Genomic DNA, 18,311 nt, shown 5'->3' on the forward strand with positions numbered 1-18,311 from the left:
GTGCGTTACCTTTAGAGCACAATTTGGTAGTTGATAGTGCCATCCTATGTGGATATTATCTTTGTAAATTCATTTCTTGTCGGGAGACGATTAGTTGGATTTCCATATTGGTGACGTCTTTCTATGGTTTATCTTTGTAGATTGATCTCGATATTAGAGGGCTACAAATAGTTGACTTTATCCTCGAGTGCATACTGTGCATTTGCGTGGCTTTACCCTTTCGTTGTCCTCTATCACGTGAATCCCACGTGACCACAATCTTCAGCTGTCAGTTATTTCTTTTTTGCCCACTTGTCGGCATGTTCTCCTATTAGTTGCTTGCGGCTCTTTCCTCACTTATGAATCATATTTATACCCAACAATAGAGTTTATACATACATATATATATATATATACATATTAGTAATTATATTTATAAGCATTCAAGTAATTAATATGCTTAATTTTAGAAATATGATTTCTCAAAATTAAAAATACTCTCATTATTATCATTTTTTATTGGTATTGAATGTTCATAATAAAGTCTCAACTAATCATGGAAGTGCACAAGCTCTCAGTAAGAAGTTTCATGCAAGTGCACCTTAGTAGTTGAAAAGGAAATTCACCCAATCCTATGGCACTAGAAATTGTTTGCGCCAAAAACTCAAACTTTAGACCTAGAGGGAGCATCACACTATATGTCACGACCCCGTCCTAGGAAGGATGGAATCCTGACTTACATGCCTGTTCTTTTCTTTTCTATTTTCTTTCTGTTTCTTTTTTTCACAACATGCGATCGGCATGGACATGAAAACACATGCACTCTAAATTTTTTTTTCTATCCAATAAAGGAACACCTAATGGATATTCTATTCGAACATTCATTCTTAAGAGACTCTCAGAGTCCATCCCAAAATAAAATATCTATATGTAACATAACCCATCATTTGTAACATAACTATCCTCGTTAGGGAAGGTCCTAAGCGTCTACCTCTCCCTCTGTAGTAATGCCTTGCTCCCCAGCCTTTTCATCATTACCTGGACGTTTAAAACATTTAATACAAAATGAGTCGAATACTCAGTAAGTAGTACACCATGCAGTGAACATACTAGGCATCTATTCTTTTCTTTTGAAACATGCATACATAAACATTTTCGCTATTCTTGACAATGCTTTCATGCATAACAGTCTAAAGAATAAGCCATACTTTCATGCATAAACATTCTTGGGAAGTGAACCATACTTTCATGCATAAACATGCTTTTCATCTTTTCACTTTCATAGGCCATTGCACACTGTTACGACCCCGCGTGCTAGGGTTAGCGGCCTTGTGGCCAATGGATTCGCCCGTGGCTACGGATTGGAATCCCATTCCGTTAGGGTGTAGCACTGGGTGCACTACCAGATACTACTACCCGGCATTGCCATATGCCCATTCATTCATTGGGTACCCCTTTTCATTCATTCTTGTGGCCGTTACGTATTTTCATACAATAAAACGTTCATTCATTCAGTCATTTCTTTCATTCATTCATAGCAGTCATTTCAGTACTTTCTTTTCAGTCCTTTTCATTTAACAATTCGTTCATGGGAAAACTTCATTTAAAGTATGAACTTAAACATCATATTTTCATTTAATAGTACATTCATGAAGAAACATTATTTTAAAAGTATAAGCTTAAACATCATTTTTCATAGCATCCATAAAACATCAGTTCATAAGAACATTTAACGTCAGTTCATAGGGACATTTAACGTCAGTTCATCGGGACATTTTAAAGCACTTTCCTCACGTCATTTAAAAGCATAAGTTCATAGGGGCATTTTAAAACTCATTTAAAGCATCACTTGAAGCATACGACATGAGACATTCATTTTCTTTCCTTTGCAATCAAAACATTTTCATCATCTTTCTTACTTCAATGCACATGCATTTTTATGAACAAGATACATTTTCATGCTATACTACATATAGGAATAATCAATAAGTTTATTGAGAGAGCATGTATGGAAACCTCATGACTTAGAACCTACGTGCATGCATTACCTTATACACATACACACAATTATAATCGATAGGGTGCTTAACAGGGGCTATCAAGAAAGGGCTTGTACAGACTATATTCATTTACTCTTTTCTTTAAAAGAACATTTACAATAAGAGAGAGAGACATTCTTTCATAAAGAGAGCTTTGTGTAAAAAGCATAGTCATAGCTACTTACCTGGGAGCTTTACTAGTGAGTTTCTTTGAACTTGAAAATAAACTCCTATTCATGAAATGGAATAAATACATCAATATTCATTTCACTTTAAGCTTACTAACAGACACCCATACGCGCTCACTAAACTTCCCAAGTTGGAATTAAAACGTTTCCTTTAACCCATTTAGCTACATACATGGCACTAAGTCAACTCTTAGTATCCTCCTTCCAATATTTAAATAACCCATGAAAGCATGAAGCTTACTTGTTGTCCCTCTTTAAAGACTACCATTTTCTATACAAGGGATATGTAGGAATCATGAGTTAAAATTTATAGGATGGTAGGGATTTATTTAAGCATAGCAGGGAACAAGGAAGTACCACCCAAATCTGGAAATTTTATCAGAAGGGTACTTTGACAACTTTGTAATATCATGTGGAAGTAAATCTAACAAAAGGCCAATGCCCACAAGAGGGTTGGTTTTTGTCACTTATTCTTCAATGGTTTTTCATGCTAAAGTTTATCTTTGGTTAAACAAAAAGGGGTGAAATTGAGCAAGGGTAAAGTGGACTGGTTTAGGCTTCCAAAATAGAATATATTTTCAAAGTTTCTATGGTACATGGACAGCTAGCAAATCTCAGTGCATTCATGGTCTTAACATCCCTCACTTAACCAAATCTCAACCATACAATTAATTATCTCAAGAGTGATAGAAGATTTAATGAAAAGTCTCATATATTTTTCTGAAATCATAGCATAGATAAAAGATACAAACTCTTAGCAACTTAAAATTCCTAAGTAAACTTACTAGTTTAGATTTAAAACCTTTAGTGGCTTACTTAGGCCATAAACTTGAGGAAATAAATGTTTAAAATTGTAAACCTTAACTTCATTAATTTAACACATAAAAGCATAATTAAAAACATGGCTTAACTCAAGGAAGCACAAGGAAGGACTACATATTTGCTTTGTACAGCACACGGTTGGAACACCAAAACAGAGCTTAAACACACACGGCTGGAACCATAAAACAGAACACACACACACACACATGGCTAGGGCAGAGCACGACACACGGCTGAAACCAAAACAGAGCATAGCACATCACACATAGCACCTTCATTCCTCTATTCGACTACCACCCAACTTAAGCAGCAAATAGAGGGAACAAATGGGAAATAAACCCAGAAATTTCTACTGAACAATCGGTTCACACAGAATTCTGAAAACCCCAAATTGCAAGAAGATCTCATGGAAGGTACACTACCTGTTTGGGTCTCTTTTGAAGCCACGAAAGTACACAGCAACAAGAAGAGAAAGAGAAATCAGAAGGATTTAGGGCTGGAACACAGCATAAATTTTCCTTAAAAACAAATCTTAGGTTAAACCCATAAATCTGAAACTTCAACTAGAGATTAGAGCCATAGTAATCACTTACAAGGTCGATTTTCCTTGAAGAATTTCGGTCGGGATCTTAGGCTTAGGAAGCTGAAGGAATCGTCTTGAGGGAAGAGAGGTATCGGACGGGTTAGAGGAAACCGAGTCTGTCTCGTGTGAATGAAGGGGACTTGAGGAATTTTTCTCTTTTGTTTGCTTTAGGACCGACGTACAAGAGAAGGAAGTATAAGTCCAATAGCTTATTGAGGAAGCCGGCGTGTAGGAGAAGGAAGGAGATTTAATTGACTTGCTTGGGAAGCTACGGTTAAGGGAGAATAAAGTCAATGAGTTTAATCAAACTTATCCCATAAGCTAGGAGATAAAAAAAAAGAGTTTGGACCATTTCTTGAGTAAATAAAATTAAAGGGTTTAAAAGAAATATTGCGAAGTCATAAAAATCACACCCTTGAATTATTTCATAACCCACCTAAAAATAAAAGCATACACATCTTTAAAATAGATTACTAAAATATTAAAATGATAAAATTCTTTATCTCAAAATATTTAGCTTAAAATTATTTTTAATAGATGATGTAAGGACCTACGTAGCAGGACTCGGGTATTACACTATAATCAAGGCTCTTACCATTTGAGTCAATGCCTAAGGATTAAATACTCTCATTATAAATAGAGTGAGACGACTATACAAATAATAAATACAAAGTTATTCGAGTTTATACTAGCTTATATGAATCAATTCGAGTAAAACTTTATCTGTGTTGTATCGTTTAATAATTGACCATAATGGGTTTTAGGGACCTAAAAGTGATCATGAAGTTGGAACAAGTTCTGGCATGTTGCAGGCAGACTCTAGAGTATTGTTGGCAAATTTCAATTCTTGGTCAGTGCAACACACTTGTAGCTCTAATAACAGAGTTGCTCATACCCTTACAAAAAATGATTTGGATGTAATTTCACCTCTCATTGGATGATATTCCGCCATGTATTCTTTTTCTTTTATAGAAGTTTTGAATTAAAGCAAATCTGGTTATAAAAAAAAACAAAAAAGAATTTGACCGAGTCGATATCTTGCACTTCATAATCTTTCCTCTATAGCACTTCTTCTTCTTTCCCTATATCTTATTTACTATAATTAATAATTGAGTAATTTAGCATTTAACAAATTCATAATTATATTGTAAGTAATATTAAAAATAAAATAGTGTTTCTACATCACACGAGTTTGTGAGAAGTTATTCTTAATTCCGTGATGTCATATTGTTAAAAATCATTGCTTATATAAATAAATTAAATGAAATGGTATTTTGTGATATGGTGAAGATATAACTATTCAATCATACTCCAACAATATCTAATAAGAGACGGCTATATACGAATAAGTCATGACACAACATTCAAAATGAGATTTATTATAATAAGAGTAATGCTAAGAACAAGCCACAAATGCATAAGTGCAAACTTGTTGTAAAAATGTAGATCCTACCAAGAAAAAGTGAGTTCTTCATACTTTTTCATAATGTGGTCCACTTTTTTAGAAAATGCATGTGGGATTTGTGAATTTGAAACTTGTATATATATCATTATTCTTATATAACATTGTCACAACCCCACGAATCTCGACTCAGTCAACTACCAAAGGTAGTGAGATAATGAGGTGTCTCCATACTTCGATTCAGGCACATGATCTAAATTTCCTAAGAGGCTAATAAATTGGACATTTTTTTTTATATATCAACTTTTAATAGATAATAATAACAAGAACTTATAGATACAACATGATATTTATGTATATATGTGCATATACAAATTCCATAATGTCATATGCTGATGCAAATATGGAGGTTGTTCCGTAAATGGTGTTCCGTGACCCAAGGTGAATGGAGATCATGCGGGAATGGAGATTACTTCTTGAAGGAAGATTTTATCCAATTTATTTTTGAATTCTTGTTTAATTTGATTCGTTTTGAATTCTTGCTATTTTGATTAATTATTTCCTAATTTATTTCCTAGTTTATCGCACTCATTGTAATCCTATAAACAAAGTCGAAATGAAATGGAAAAGGCAGTTGCCATTTGTATCGAGTTTGAACTTTTGTTTTGGAGAGACTCCAATTTATAGAGTGATTCTGTATTTTTTTTTCTCTTGGTTATCAATGTGACGTTGATCCTTGAGGATTTGGCATCAGAGACAGGTTCCTTCCTCAAGGAATTTTGAGTGCTTCATGCCGGTAACCCCAGTGGGAATTCTTACAACACGACGAACAACCAAGATCCAAACAACTAGAACCCAAACACCAAATGCAAGACTAGATCACTTAGCTCACGAATGTTCTGGAGCAAATTACCCAACGATTGGACTTGATGGAGGAACGTAGAAATCAAGAGGAATTTGGTCCTCCCCATAGAGGCGTAGACAATTTCAGGAGGATGCACCATAAGACATTGAATGGGAAGAAGAGGATGAACAATATAGAGAAAGGGATAGGGGAGTTGGTCATCGTGGAGCTCGTTTTGGGCGTAACGGACGAGATTTTCCCAGGGGTCATGGATGGCGTGATGCTAACCATCAACCTCTTGATGAACTTACTAAGAGAATGAAAGTGGATGTCCTAGGTTTTTTTGGGAAGTTAGAACCCAATGCATTTGAAGATTGGTTAACGGCTATTGAAGATTATTTTGATTGGTTTGCTGTGTTGGAAGATCGAAAAGTTCGCTATATTCGAATGAAATTAAAGAGGCATGCGCGAGTTTGGTGGGGAAGTGTAGAGGAGCAATTGCGTCGTACTCTTCGTGCACCAATCTCTAATTGGGAAGAGATGAATGAACGACTGAAGGAAAAATACTTGCCTATTGATTACAACCAAATGATGTTCGAAGAGATGTTGCAATTGAGACAAGGACCGTTAACTATCGATCAATATACGGATCGTTTTCATGAGCTTACTGTCCGTAGTAAGATTGTGGAAAATGATCAGTAAACTTTAGCCCGATATCACACTGGGTTACATAGTGAAGTGTGTAAAGAAATGTTGACCGCATGACTGATTAATGTCGACGAAGCATACCAACTAGCACTGTGTGTTGAAAAATAATTGGGATCCTCGAGTGGGAGGCGAGTGGCTTCAACGAATTTCAGGCAAGAACGTTTGCAATATCTTCATTTTAGAAGCCCCCATTACCGAGTAGCCAATCCAGGAACTTTGTGGTGGGTGACCAAAAAAGCAAGGTCAAGGTTACGGGTGAGGGGCCCCAGTGTTACAAGTGCAAGGGGTTTGGCCACTTCGCTGTTGTTTGCCACACAAGAGAAACAAAATTGGCTTTTGTCTGTGAGAAAGAATTGAGGGTGATCAACGAGGCTGAAGAAAGTGAAGAAGAGGAGGGTGATGCGGAAGCTGAAATCGAGGAAGAGCATTTGGGTGCCACTGATTTACCCAATTGTGTAATCCATCGAGTTCTAACCAGCACCAAAAAGGAGATTCAAGCCATTGTTGATTGGCGACGCGCGAATGTATTTCATACATGTATGGAGCATGGTAGCCGTGCTCTAAACGTCATCATCGACAATGGAAGCAGTATGAATGTAATTTCCAAAGACGCAATAGAGCGCTTAAAGTTGAAAGTTGAGAAACATCCCACTCCTAATCGAATCAAGAGAAAAAATACATAATTATTCTGTAAATTGGAGTCTCTCCAAAAAAAAGTTCAAACTCGATAAAAATGGCAACTACCTTTTCCATTTCATTTCAACTTTGTTTATAGGATTACAATGAGTGCGATAAACTAGGAAATAAATTAGGAAAGAATTAATCAAAATAGCAATAATTCAAAATGAATTAGATTAAACAAGAATTCAAAAATAAATTGGATAAAATCTTCTTACAAGAAGTAATCTCCATTCCCGCATGATCTCCATTCACCTTGGGTCACGGAAGACCATTTACAGAACAACCTCCGTATTTGCATCATATGCCCACAAGGGTCAATTGTCCAAAATACTACAAACATGGTAGATGCACTAAATACATATCATTTGGCACCCATACTTATGACACGTCTAATCTCAAGAAACTCTAGCATCCCCCGTCATTAGGTCAATTTGTCCATATGGCGGTGGATTGATATCGATTAGTGTGATGGGGTTGATATGGGATTATAGGTCAAAGCATTAAAACTTCATTTAAGAGTTTAAACCAATGAATGTAATGAAGTAGAATGGAATGAATCTTTCTTATTTGGTTGTTTTAAAGAGAGTTAATTGCAAAGTTAGCATATGGATTTGCATGTTTTGGCAAATCAAGAGTTAGGTTTTCAACTTTCACAAAATCCGTACATCTTCTCTAGGGGTGGGTAGCTGGGCCTTGCCAGCCACTGCACCGCCCCGTTCACCCCTCCCCCACCTAAGTGGGGCGGGGGATTCGCGCAGCAAATGTGGGGGGTGGATGGCCCCGCTCGCATCTGCGGCCCCTAGAGGAGGCGGGGGATAGAGGGGGCCCAGCCCACTCCGAGTTTCCCCCGCCCTTCTATATATAGTATATATTAAAAAAACCACATAGACAAAACTATGTTGTTTTGTCTATGTGGTTTTTTCTTAAAAGACCCTAGACGAAACAACACTATTTTGTCATTATAGACAAAATGGTGCCGTTTGGTCTAAGTTAATTAATCCCCCCCTCCCGCGACTCCCCTCCCCTTCTTGAAATCGAATCACTCTCAGTCTCTCTCTGTCGCTCGTCTTTTCACTGTGTCCGGCATCCGCTCATCTCTGTCACTCTCTTTGTCCGTCGCCATCACTCTATGTGTCCATCGCATCATCGTCGCCGAAGGTAAGCCCCAAATTTGAACCTCTTAGTTTTAGTATTTTATGTTTTTTTTTTTTTTGTTGAGTTATGGAGATTGGAGGAAGGTTGGGATTAAATGGGGATGGAGGATGAGATTTGTAAACTGTGTGCTATGGAGAATCTTGATTGTGCATGTGATTCGTGAATGTGAACTGTTGTGATTCGTGAATCTGTGATTCTGTGCATGGGTTTCGGATTGGAACTCTAAACTAAATCTGAAACCCTTAATTAATTTAGAGTCCAATCTAAATTATGAAACCTCTAAATTAATTTAGGATTTCAATCCAAATAAATACAGGCGCCTCTTTTATAAATTTATATGGTATATCTTTTTATTCTAATGTTGCCTATTAATTCATGTTAATCTGGCTTTTTTTCCACCATTAAAGCTAATTAATTATTAAGCGTAAATATTGACAGATTATAGTTGATTTTAGTTACTTAATAAAGAAATCAGCCTTAGAACCATAGATTTGAAGATGCATTTGTTACTAAATTTTTGTTGAACTTATTAATTATGGGTTTTCCTCAGATATTGTAATAGTTTTTATTTTACTTTTTCTCATATGAGGGTTATAATGTCTTTTAACATCTTTGAATTGTGTTTTTGGGCTCGTGTGTGCTACTGTTAGAAATAAATATGTTTACTAATTAATCAGTTAAAAAATGTTTCAAAAATTGGCACTAATTAGAAATGAGGCTAATAATATGGAATTAATCATGTGATTGATTTTGGGTACCATTGTTTTTATATACTACTCCTTACAATATTGGCCGGCCATTATATATTTGAGTTTTGTAGTAAGACTATCCATACAAGGGAAAAAAAAATGAACAATGTTTTACTAGAAGAAATATTGGTTTACTAAAGATATGATTAGAAACTTTTTGTTACATTAAATGATTATATACAAAGTTATATTCTAATTGAGTATTAAAAGTAATGTTATTTTCCACTATTTTCAATCCAAATAAAATTTCAGTGTTATGTTGACTAAAAATATCACAATTTCGAGGTATATTCATCAACCCACGAGGTGCGAGGCAAAGCTAATGGGAATACATTTTTATTCCTTTTTTTATGTTGTAGCCATCACTAGAAACATAAAACGATAAAAACTCAAATAGCTCCTATGAACTAAGAACTAGAAAAATTAAATTAAAATAACATATAAGATATAGTCTGACAACATTTAAATTGATATTGGTCCTCAAATATTCTCTGGTATATCAATGCATCAAGGGTTTGCTTCTAGTTTTGATTCAATAAATCTGGACCTATAGAGAATGTGAAATCCAAGTTGCAAAGAAGAAATGTTAGAGAACTGTGCTCCTTGTGATGCATATAGAAATATAGAAAAAAATTCTTAAAAATTCGGAGTTGATTGTGCATGCTTATAATATGATGTCTATTTTGATTGTGTATGCTTATTTTATAAAATAAAGTACAATGATGAAAATGTTAGTGGCATGTTGAAATTTGATTGTGCATGCTTATTTTATAAAACAAATTATAATAATGAAAAGGTTAGTGGCATGTTATGATTGTTGATACTTGATCCCTATGTGTTGATTGTTGATGTTAGTGGCATGTTTTTGTTTTAATTTCAGATTTGTTGTTTGTTTTGGAGAATGTCTTCCTTTACCCCCTCAGATTTTAGTGATAGCAATCCTACCTCTATCAGGCCTACCCAACCCCTAACCCTACACCCAATACTTACCCTAGTGACAACTATCTTACCTCCAAGCCAACACAAAGTAAGAAACATATTTCCATAGTTTGGTCTCACTTTATCAAACTATAGGGTAGTGACCCCAATAGCGCCTAAGCAAAGTGTAACCATTGTGGTAAACTCTATGGATGTCACTATAGGAAACATAGTACATCATAGTTAAAAGGTTATAACGCCCGTCTTTGTGGTGAGACTTTTTATAAAAATGATTTTAGAAAGGACGACGAGAATTACAGTTCAATTTAAAACTTTTTACTTCCATACCCAAGGTGCAAGACTCTACGTTATAAAAATAAAATGTGCTTTGAAAATAAAAGAGGTTTACAGTGGAAAACATCAATCTTACAATAAAATAAAAAGGTCTCTCATGAAATTAAAACTCTCATGCCTAGACTTCCGTGCTCTTCCCTTTGGGCCGTGTCCGTCCTGATGCGTACTACTCGTTCAGTCCCTGTGGGGGGAGGGCATACATAAAAACTAAAATGAGTCGATGATTCGTAAGCATTACTTCATACAGTTAAAATATAATAACATAGGTTTTCATTCATGCATTCATTATTCCATATATACTATACGTACATGAATACGTGCATTCGTTTGAAAACATCACTGGACGATGTCTTTTCTTTAAAAATGGGCTTTCTTTTAGTAAAACGTTTCTCCCATCAGTGCCTTCATTTCTTAAAGAATGCGATGCATTCATACATTCTTTTTTTATCACTTTCTTTGGCCGGTACACATTGTTACACCCAACACCCGTGTGTTGAGGTTAGCGGTCTTCCTTTGGACCCGGACTCCTCCAGTGATCACGGGTTGGGAATCCCTTTTATGGGGGGTAGTACTTGGTGCACTACCAATACTACTTACCCGGCATTGTAATCTGCCCATTCCTTTAGTACCCTTTTCATTCATTCAGGTGGCTATTACGTATTTTCATACGTTAAACGTTCAGTCTTTTCCTTTTCAATCCTTTTTATTTAACAGTCCATTCATAGAAAAATGTCATTTAAAGATAAGAGCTTAAACATCATCTTCCATGGCATCTGTAAAGCATCAGTTCATAGGGATGTTTTAAAACACTTTCTTCGCGTCATTTAAAGTATCAGTTAAAGCACGAGGTGTAAGCCTCACATTTCTTTTTGTAGAAAATACATACAATAGATACTGCGCATAGTCATCCATTCACATGCATAAAATTAATACTTTAGGTGCGTAAAAAAGGGCTGCTAAGAAGGGTCGTACATATGTATACCTTTGAACACGTATACTTAGCATGTTTTCATAAAACATCTTTCGTACTGTTTCGTAAAGCATCGTAAGGGAAAAACATTTCATTTTCATTTCGTATCGTTTTGAAAAACTCTAGAAGAGTATGAACATAATACTTACCTGGACTCCATGCTATACTCATATCATGCAGTCCGTTCATGTGCATGTCAGATAGCAACCTACATGCATACACATAACTTTAACGTCATTCTTTAACTAATACATAAATAACTAAACTAGAAGTAGAACTACACTTCACTTAGAACACTCTCATTCTATCTCATGCTCTTACGTGCTCTTTACTATACTAAAACCTTTGGGATCCATTTACGGTCGTTACATCTTCCAAACTCAAGGTCTTACCTCAAGTGGCCATCCATTAAGGTGGATAACCTATGATTCACCTTAGGATTAAGACACTGAGACCTTCGTCTTACTCTTCTTACTGACCTCATCCCGATGCATGACTCAGGCCGACTAAGTCATGCATCCCAATTCTAGACAATACACCCATCACTACCTTCATACATCTTAACTCACACTAAATTATCATTCCCATTCATATATGCAATATGGCTCTAAGCCAACTCTGAGGCTTAAGCACCGTGCAACCATGCCTAGGACAGATTACCCATTACATATGGTGAATCCATCCGACACATGTGTCTAACTAGATTACACATGTACCTTACCCCTTATCACCTAAGACCAATATATAATATGTTGATCACCTGCTTGTGTAAACAAGTTCATACTCCGATACCAACCTTTTCTTAACCCGGCTAGCATGACTCTTCATGCTACCCGTCCCTCTTGACAGTTCATCCAAACACTTAACACGACAAGACTCCATTCACAACTACGCCTTACGTCACGTCATATAGCTCGAGACTACTTCCAAGCTACACCGTGACCTTTTCACGCCACTTGCCATCCTGCTACATCATTTCTACGCCAACTCCTAACTCATCATGAGTACGGTCCCTCACGTACTCCTGTCACATCATGACTTCTCGTCACGTCCCTGCTACGCCATCCTTATGCTAACTTTTCACCCATCACAAGCATGACTTCTGGTTTAACCATGTCACTTCGTGACATTCCCCAGTCATGCTTCCGCTGCGTACTTTTACACTTGTTCTGTCACTTCACACATACTCTAGCCATATGTCAAATATGGTGACACCTGTCACCTCAAACTACATGCCACGTCTTAACTACCTTGGGACACAGTTCCACAGTTCCTGACATTACTCATTACGCTCTACGTCTATCAACTACACAACCATCCTGCGACATGCCACACACCATATTACTGCACCTCATGGAGTACACTCTACGTGTACTCTCTTTACACACGCTACGTCACATCACCACTACGGCATACACACCATATGGTGCATCACTCCACTACATGGAGCACACTCCACTCCCATTCTACAACACCACGTCACCCATACAACACAATTCACAACACTACAAAACACACTACACAGATACGCCCAACATTTCACATACACAGCACATCACATTACCACACTACACAGTGAACTCCACAATACTAATAGCACAATCCACAACCTAACCAACCAACTAACATAAATAACGAGGGATAGAGGGTTATACCATCGTCGAGGTTGACCCATGCGTTGATCGCTGACTGTCACGATCAATGAAGTTGGAAGGGTCGTACGTAGTGGCTAAATCGCGTACGGTGGCTATCCACCTTACATGGTGGCTGTCCACCACGTAAAATGGTGGGTTGGGCTTAGGGCTAGGCTAGGGAGGGCTGAGCATGGTCTCATGGTGGTTGGGGTGGCAAAACACGACGAAGCCATGGGTTTCCAAGGGGAATCCGTCTGTCTGAAAGCATGGAAATGGAGGGGGAGCTTGGCTAGTCGTGGTTGGCCATGGAAGGGCTGAGGGAGGTGCGGTGGAGCTTGTGGTGGCGCCACGGTGGCTGGAGGTTGCGGATCTAGGCCAAATGGGTGGAACCCATGTGCTAGAGAGTGAGGGGGCGTGTGGTTGATGGAGGCCAAGGGGCTTCGTGGGGAGTTAGGGGAAGAGAGGAGGGAGGCTGGTGGTGGTGCTTAGTGGTGGCCATGGTAAACGACGATGGCGTTAGGGCCGTTGGTGGTGGTGAAACCCATGTGAAACCCATTTATGGGTTGTGTGCGAGTGTGCGACAGAGAGGGAGATGGAGGTTCGTTGTGGCTGGGTTTGTGAAAGGTGGTTGCCGGTGTGAGGTGGTGGAGGTGCGGTGGCCTAGGTAGCCGCGTACGGCGGCGCTAGTTCACCGTGCGTGGGAGAGGGTGGCTACGAGATGGAGGCTGGGTTCGGTGGTGGGAGCTCACCGGAGTGAGAGGACACCGATGGTGGTGGCGGTGAGGCCGGGTGGCGCACGGCGGCGCCGAGCTGGGCTGAGGGGGAATCAGGTGAGGGGGGAGCTTGCAGCGTACTCATGAGGAAGAGGGAGGAGAGAGAGAGGGAAGGGAAAAGTGAGGGAGAAAGAGAGGAGGCTTGGGTATTTAATCCAGGACCTTCATCTTGGAATCCTCAAAACGATTTAACGATAAGAGATTAAACATCGATTTAACTTAAAAACACTGAGAGGAATTAAGATAGAATATCATTTAAACTAAACTTTAGTTTATAAAATAATATTCTTTCATTATTAATAAAAGAGAAATACTTTAACCACAAAGGGATTACTGAAAAGTAAATCTACAAATTGACGTGGCTTGATATAGTGCGCTAGATTGTAAAATTACTTTTAGTGTAAAGTAGATCTAAATGATCACATGAAACTATGTCAGTTTGTGGGTTTACTTTGGTATAATCTCTTTGTTTCTGTAACAGTTTTCTTAATAAAATGATGAAGTCTTATTTAATATCTTTAAGGGAATAAAACCATTTAATTAATATAGAGTTTTTAACATAATTCAAGTCCCATAATATTTTAAATAACTGAAATCATTTTATTAAAATGATTTCCTACAATTATAATATTTTTGGAGTTCTTAAAAAATATTATAATTGTCTTATTTAAAATCAAACTTGGTTCAATAACACTGAAAATATCCCACATAAATATTTTCAGTGTATTTAAAATATTGAGCGTACTTTAGAAATCACATAATATCTTTTAAAACACGCTATCGAGATTCAGCACGCATAACAAAGCTCACAGTGGAATTTGCTTACGTCAGAAAGAAGGAGTAAGGTGTTACAAAGGTGCCCTTAGAAGAACAATGCAAGAAGAGTTCAATATTGAGATCCTTACGAAAGAAGAGTCAATCTAGACTAAAGATTGAACTAAAAAAAATGGCGGATGGGAGTAGTGTGGGTCTACATTGAAGGGGTATACTAAGTATGACTTTGATGAGTGTAGAAAAAAGTTAGCTCATATAGTTATTATGGACGAGCTACCTTTTCAGTTTGTGGAGGGGAGAGGGTTCCAAAAATATTCCAGTTGCTTGGAACCTAGGTTTAATATTCCTTCTCGCCACACTATAGCAAAGGATATTAAAAAATATTACCAAAAGGAGAAGGACTTGTTAAGGGGCCAATTGGCAGGTCATGTTGTAAGCCTCACTACTGATACTTGGACATCCGTCCAAAATTTTAATTACATGTCTTTGACTGTGCATTTCATTGATTGTGATTGGACATTATAAGAAAATTGTAAGGTTTTGTCTAATTTTCGATTATATGGGTGAGACAATTAGAAAGGCCTTGGAGATCACAATAAAGGAGTGAGGGTTGGCACAGATTTCGATAGTTACAGTTGATAATGCCTCATCTAACGATGTCACATTGTGATACCTTAAGACTTATCTTAGAGAGGCAAATAAGATAATCTTGGATGGTGATTGTTTGCATGTTAGATGTGCTGCACATATTTTGAATTTAATTGTGTCTGATAGCTTTTAAGATGTTGATGACTCTGTTGCACAAGTCAGAATGGCTATGAGATTTGTGAGATCTTCTCTTGCTAGTTCGGAGAAATTTAAAGACACTGCTAGGAATGTAGGCATAACATCCAATAAGGGCTTTTGTACTGATGTTCCTACAAGATGGAACTCAACCTTCTAGATGTTGGAGGCTTCCCAAGAATATAAGGCAGCTTTTGAATTATTGGGTGATGAAAACATCCAATATGTCAGATATTTTGATGAGCACGAGAGATTAAGAAAGCCTATTGATGATGATTGAGAGGTGGTTGCTATCTTTGTAGATTTTTTAAAGTTTTTCTGCAAGGTGACTTTGAAAATATCTGGTTCTTTGTACCCTATATCCAATGAATTCACTCAACAAATATGTAGGTGAAAGAAGAATTGGATGAGATGTGTTTGAGTGATCATACTAGGATGCGAGAGATGACATTGATGATGAGGGGTCAAATATAACAAGTATTGGGTGGATTTGAGTAGGCAAAATATTTTGTTATATTTGACTGTGACCCCCAACTCAAGATTGATTGCATGGTATATGATTTGGGACTTATGCACAGGGCTGCATGGGCTGAGCTTATTGGGGGCATGATTAGAGACACCCTCGGTAGATTGTTTGATGAGTTTACCATGACCAGGGGTGGTAGCACACCTACACCTACCCTAGAGCCTCCTCTAGAAGCCGAGACTGGAAAAAAGCGTAGGTTGGTGTAGGCCCAAAGCCTCTCACATAACCCCCAACTAGTCGGTCAATCTACAGAGGTGAAATCGAATGTAGAACAATATTTGGCAGGGGATCTTCTCCCATATACGGAAGGGTTTGATATACTAGCTTGGTGAAAGATCAATGGCCTGCAGTATTTTGGAGAGATAACTCGCAATATTTTGGCCATCCCTATTAACATCGTAGCCTCAGAGTTGGCCTTTAGTACCAGAGGACGCATATTGGATCCATTTTGGAGTTCTTTGTTCCCTACCATTGTGGAGACATTGATTTACAAGTAGAATTGGATCAAAAAAAGTCAAATTCATGTATCAGATGTTCTTGACTTAATGAGGCTGACGAGGAGGAGGGTGGTGATTAGCTTGGATTTGGTAATTGTTGATTTCAATGTTTCATTTTATTATTTTGATTTATTTTATTTATATTCATTTCATCAGTATTAATTTTAAATTTAATTGTTGTAGTCATACATGATACGAATTCTATCTTCGTTGCAGTATGACTTCACTATATTTAACCCTGACCCACCATTGCCATTTGCCATATGTTTGTATAATTTGTATTGTCTCTTAATTTTTTTTCGTATTTATATAATTTTTGGTATCTAATTGTTTTTATAATCTTACTGTCATATGTGCACCTCAAGCCCCAATCCTAATTCCAAGCCAAAATTCAAATGATATATTTTCAATGTTGCAACTTGATCCCCATCTCAACTTGGTTAGTCAGATTTTAATTTATAATTTTTTCATTTGTTTCTAGCTTATAATTCTAATTTTTCTTCATATTGAATTGTTAATGTTTCAGATTTTATGATCTCACGACTCACAGCAGGTAGCACTAAATTCTATTTCCACCCTTGGCCACTGCCCCAAATGTCAAAGTCAAAATTCAAAGTTCTCCAATGTCACTTTTATCATTTATGTTCAATTGACAATTGTATTTAAATTTTACATATTCAATTCTTTGTAATGTTGATACAATCACAATGCTCCTTTTATGTTTATAATTTTATAATTATTTTATCTTAATTTGTATTATTGTAATAGTTTAGTTATTATAATTCTATTATTGTAAATTGTAATTCTCTTAATTAGGACTTAAGAGTATTAGTAGTACTTCTTTAATTTTTTTTCTCTTAATTTGTATTTTTTTTATTGTAAATTCAATTTATTGCAATTTAAAAAATTATACATCTTTTTTATACAACTTCTTGGTCTAGGGGTCCCCGCCCCCCCCGGGGGGGGGGGGGGGTGGTGGTTATCCACCCTGGTACCCAGTGGTGCGGGGTAGGTGCCGGGGGAAAATCCCACCCTCGTCTCATGCGGGGTGGGGAGCGGTAGGGGGTGCCCCCGCACCATATGGTGCAGGTAGCACCCCTAAACTTCTCTTCTATTAGAAAACTAATATTGCCATTTAAAAGTACATATATTACATTTGTAAAAATCCAAAACCTAGGTCTTGATTTGTAAAAACTTAATACGAATTTTGAAGTTCACCCATTTAAAAAATGATGGAAAGGAATGGAAAACAAATAGCCTTGTTTGAGAGTATAACTAGATGGAATGGAAATGAATACTTGTATAATAATATTACCATTATGCCCCTATATTTTTTTAACAAATTTATATTTTAGAAAACGAAGGAGAAAATCCAATAAAATACATCATTTTATATTAAAGACCTATTCCAATTCCAAGAGGACGTGCTTTGGGTCATAACCATAACTAGGATTTTCAGCAATATTGTATAAGTTGGGTTATTGGTTTTTATCTATAGCCACATAAAGCAAAGGAATTTGCTCTTTTATTTTAAAACAAAATGTAAGGCTGGCAATGAGGGAGGTAAGCCGCCATGGGGGTTGAATACGATCGACCACCATGGTCTCAGTCCCTCCCCTATGGTGGCCCAATGTTTTGGCCACCAACCATGGGGTGGTCCATACTTTTCTGGTGGCCTGTGATGGAAGGGCCTCCCCTCCCTACTTGTCTTCTTTTGAAAAGAAGTTTGTTTTTTCTTCAACTTTTTTTTTTTTCATTTTTTAAGCAAATTGATTTTATCTATAAAATTTTAGTAATTCTTTTAATAAAAACTAAAAATTTCACATGGTAGTTTATAAACAAAACATAAAAGGATGTTTTGTTTTTGTTTTTCAGGAGTGACTCTTCAACTAATGTCAATGAGCTTTTTGGTGTCATAAATGCCGTTAGCAT

At 37.0% G+C, this 18,311-nt stretch overlaps 1 long non-coding RNA gene across 2 annotated transcripts; it reads right to left on the reverse strand.

The window, feature by feature from the left end:
• Positions 1-895: 895 nt before the first annotated feature.
• LOC121239557 lies at positions 896-3,661 on the reverse strand. 2 transcript variants are annotated; one of them, XR_005935321.1, is made up of 4 exons: positions 3,622-3,661; positions 3,451-3,524; positions 2,204-2,248; positions 898-1,017 (listed from the first exon to the last, which is right to left on the reverse strand). It is a non-coding gene; the product is annotated as an uncharacterized LOC121239557 (long non-coding RNA). The 2 variants fall into 2 exon arrangements; XR_005935320.1 differs by lacking the exon at positions 3,622-3,661 and having other exon boundaries at positions 896-1,017; positions 3,451-3,604.
• Between the last annotated feature and the right edge of the window lie 14,650 nt (positions 3,662-18,311).

This window comes from Juglans microcarpa x Juglans regia, chromosome 7D (assembly GCF_004785595.1).
Source record: "Juglans microcarpa x Juglans regia isolate MS1-56 chromosome 7D, Jm3101_v1.0, whole genome shotgun sequence".
Lineage (NCBI taxonomy): Eukaryota > Viridiplantae > Streptophyta > Magnoliopsida > Fagales > Juglandaceae > Juglans > Juglans microcarpa x Juglans regia.